Consider the following 4501-nt stretch of genomic DNA (forward strand, 5'->3'; position numbering starts at 1 on the left):
CCCGCACCCTCCGACACCACGGGCCACCGAATGGGTCGTGTCGCTCTGGGGGCTGCGGCGTGCTAGGTGCCCGGGAAAAGTGCACACTTGGGGCAGCCCGGGATGGCACGACCCACTGGCATGGGGATGGGCTTTCCAGGCCTGGGCACCAGCCTGAACGCGAGGGACAGCGACGTGCAGGGTGAAGGACCGGAGGCTCAGCAGGGGGACACTTTTCAGCACTTCGGTGCAGGGGGCCCCCTGTCCTAGCTGCTTCGCGTGATTGGTCGTTGACCCTGCCAGGCAGATCCTCTGATTTCCACTTGCCACAAGCCCAGGCCCACAGGCCGGGGAGCAGGTTGCCCAAGTTCAGACAGCTAATGCGTCTGGAGCCTGCTGACCAGAGGGTGTTGCAGAGAACACACCAGTGGTCCAACAGCAGTAGGCTGGGGAGGTGGGGTATGAGAGCAGCGACCGCCTTTTGAACTCTTCCCGATGAAAAGGTGATGGGGCCTAGATGAAGGTGGTGTGCTCTGAGTTAGGAAGAAGGGGTGCCAATGGAGGAGACTCCTTTAGGATGTGTTGTATTTGTGGAGTTGGGGGGGGGGAGGACAATAGAGCAGCAAGGATGACCCAGGTGTGCCAGAGTGGTAGGGGTCCTTTGACATTGCTGGGGCAATGAAATATACAAAGACAGTGCCAGGGAAGAAAATTTCATATACATGAATAGCAAGATTTATTCCACAAATTCAAGAGTGGGTTGGTCTAAGTCCATAATTTTGATTTGTCAAATCAGAATCAAAGATATAAAAATCATGATCATCTGAATAGGTGGAGAAAATGCATTTTACTAAAGTCAGCATTTACTGATGATTAAAATAAACCTCAATAAAGTGTGTTCAGAAGGGAGAAATCTAAAAATAATAATGTCTCTTTGTGACAAACATAGCAAACATAATACTCGATGGGGAAAGATTGAGGTTTACCATATGATCAGGAACAGGACAAGGAGGAGCATTCTCACTGAGGTAGGCAGTAAGTTTAAGGTAGATTTGAGATGGGTGAGATGGCACCCTGCAGATTTCCACTGGCCAGAGCCCACAGACCAAATCTAGTATCAGAGGAAAACATCTGCTGATCAAGGAGAAAAAAATACCCCAAACTGCTGAGGATGAAGGAAGAGACTTCTGCAGAATCTGATGCAGCAGGAAGCCACAGAACATCTAGAAAAAACATATGAAGTAGCCTCAGAAATTAGCTCTTGGGTATTTCACTTGAGACCCCCCTCTCCAGAGGAAGCTGTACACTACCCTCTTTCCCTTAATACATTCCTGACTTTTTTATATTACTCTGAGTTTCTGTGAATTTTTACCTATGCGTATAGAAGCTCAGTTTATTGTCCAGGTTTCTGAGACAATGCTGGGCAGATCTGTGAACCTTCCTGTGTTTCTTCACCACCAGCATTTGATCCAGTATTGGGAGACCCAGCCATAACAATTAGGTAAGAAAAAGAAATAAAAAGTATCCAGATTAGACAGGAGGAAATAAAAAATTTCCCTATATTCAGATGACAAAATATTATACATAGAAAAATTTGAACATCCCTCCAAAAAATATTGGAAATAATAAATGAACACAGTAAAGTTGCCTACTATAAAGTCAATATACAAAGATCTGTGTATTTTTTTTTTAAGATTTATTTATTTGTGCATACAGAACTGGGGTACAGGCCAGAGGCTCAGGGGCGGCGAGAGCCTTCGCCAGAGACAGAGTGGGGAGCAGAACAGGCAGATCAACGAAGTACACTGCTGAGGGGAGCAGCGGGCGGGTCAGGAGAGGTCTGCCACGCCATGTGGTCACCTCCGGGGCAGGCGGGAATCGAACTCATGCGGAAGTGGCTTTAGCTTCTTGGTGCTGCGCTTTAACCCGCTGTGCCACCAGGGAGGGCCAGATCTGTGTATTTTTTTAAAGATGATTTATTTACGCATACAAGAGCAGGGTTACAGACCAGAGGTATAAGACTGGTAAGAGGATTCACCAGAGGCAGAGCAGGGAGCAGAACAGGCTGATCTACTGAAATACAGTGCTGAGGGGAACAGCAGGTTGGACAAGAGAGGTCTGCTGTGCCATGTGGGTCAGCTCCTGGCAGGGGATTGACCTTCTGCTGCAGTGGCTGCCAATAGCTTCGTAGTGCTGAGACTTAAGCGCTTGTGCCACCAGGGAAGCCTGAACCTACCCTTTTAAGATGCAGTTTTTGCCTAAGAGTGTCTATGAAACATCTTTTTCCTTAGTAAATTTGCAGTATGCCATGAATGGGGAAACTACCAAAACCTTTCTCAGAGAACCCCACTTACTGAACCCACATCTGAACTCCATCAGAACCTCCTAACTAGGCAGTGACAGGCAGCCCTCAGGGTCTGTCTCCTTCACTCTACAGAGCAGATTCCATAAATATTAACTTTTAATAAGAGGAATAACGTGTTAGAGATAAACCAAAGTGTTTATTCGGCAATAGCAGAGGACTGTAAGTCTAGGGACAGAGGACCTGGTTAGAAACCAAAATGTCTCCTGAGAGACAATGTCGAGGGTGTTCTTACGAAGGAAAAAGAAGGAGGAATCCGTGGAGGATGAGTTAACAGTGAGATGAAGGAATCACAAGGTGAATGAGGGAGATGGAGACTCACAGAACAAGTTATTTCCTCAGGCCTTTCAAAGGGAATATTCATTCCTGGTGGTTTCATGGATCCATTTAATGGGGACAGTAAAGTCACCTTGTCTTTGGTGACTTTCCTGCCCAATTTTAATATGGCTTCAGTGCTGTCACTTTGCTCAATTTATATTAGTTCACTGAATCGTCACAGGCACCCAATCAGGTACAGACTGATACTGAAAGTACAAAATGTTCCTCATTGTTGTAACCTTCGAAGAACAGTTATGCTTTTCTGGTTGTTAACCCATGAAATTCCTGAAAATGGCCTCAAGCAAACCTCCGAGCACAAACTCCTCTCCTTTTGAGCTCTCTGTTGACACAAGAATTGAAAACCTGAAGCCATGAGGACTCTAGCCATGGGTCCTGCTGGACAGCAGGATGGGGATGTTCCCATGACAGGGGCAAGCAGCAAGTTTGGGCAACAGAAAACTCTTTACTCAGCACTTTGCTATAAAAACCCTGGCCTTTTGCCCAGGAAATTGAGTGGCTTTTTGGAGATGCTGATATTGGGGCCCAGGCAGGGCTTTTTTCTGTTGCCTAAACAGCTGGAAGTAGGAAGTGGGTTTACCCCAAGACAAAAGTTGTGGCCTGAGGGCAGCCCCTCCCCAAGAGTGCAGGAAGGATTCCCAGATCCTCAGAGGCCATCGCCAGCCTAGACTCCTTGCACCCTGTGCCTGACCTTGGAGCGAACTGGAAGAAGGAAGATCAAGAAGAGGATCTGAAAGAGGCACGGGGAGCAGAGCCATGTGAAGAAGCTGTCTGTGCTTGCTTCCCGGCCTTGGACTTGTTACCAGGGGCTTCCGGGACACGGAAGGAAACTCTCGAAACAGAGATGGGTGAAAGACCTATTGGAAGGCTGACAGATTAGCCTTTATCTTGCCTTGTATTTTGATTTTACTTTTTCCTTCCACATCTCTCTGGCCTCTTCTCCCCCTTCCTAAGAGTCCCCACCAAAAGGTACCTTAGGCTTGTGGCAAGCTTTTGGGGCTCAGAAGTCCCGCTTGGCTTAACCCTGGTTGGCTGGGAATTTACCCACGAGGGAATGGGTAATTTTGGGTGCTTCATGGAGAAACTATTTTAACAATATTCTTTTTTTCCCCCTTTATCCCACACTTAATTGTTGAAAGTTCCTTTCCATTGAAGGTTTGATACACTAGAGAATGTTCTGTCTGATATGGTGGATGACAGAAGCCATTTAGGGCATGCGGGGCTAGGGGCTTCCACCAACAACATGAGACTCCATTCGTGCCTTAAGTGTACCACTTTTCAGGATAAATCTCCTTTTCCTAACCTCAGAACTCCTCTTTTGTGTTTGGCTTATATAGCTGAGTTTTCCCAAGATCACTATTATTCTCAATTCCAAGAACAGGTAATAAAGGCAAAGAGAGGGGAAGTGAAAGAGACAGGAACACTTCTGCACATTTCTTTTTAGGCTCTTTAAGGGTTCTTTTTTTTTTTAAAGAGATATCATTTATGAGCCCTCCCTGGTGGCGCAATGGGTTAAAGCACAACACTATGAAACCAGCAGCAGCAGCAGCTTCAGCACAAGTTCAATACCCACTAGAGGTGACCCACATGGCGCGGCAGACCTCTTGTCTCGCCTGCTGCTCCCCTCAGTGGTGTGCTTTGTCAGTCCGCCTGTCCTGCTCCCCACTCTGTCTCTGGTGAATCCTCTCACTGCCTCTATACCTCTGGCCTGTACCCCAGTTCTGTATGCATAAATAATAAATCTTTAAAAAAGGATTTCATTTATGTATACAAGAGCTGGGGTGTAGGCCAGAGGTGGGGGGTGGGCAGTGAGAGGATTCACCA

Source organism: Condylura cristata, unplaced genomic scaffold (assembly GCF_000260355.1).
Source record: "Condylura cristata isolate star-nosed mole 26May11 unplaced genomic scaffold, ConCri1.0 scaffold00018, whole genome shotgun sequence".
In the NCBI taxonomy this organism is placed as follows: Eukaryota; Metazoa; Chordata; class Mammalia; order Eulipotyphla; family Talpidae; genus Condylura; species Condylura cristata.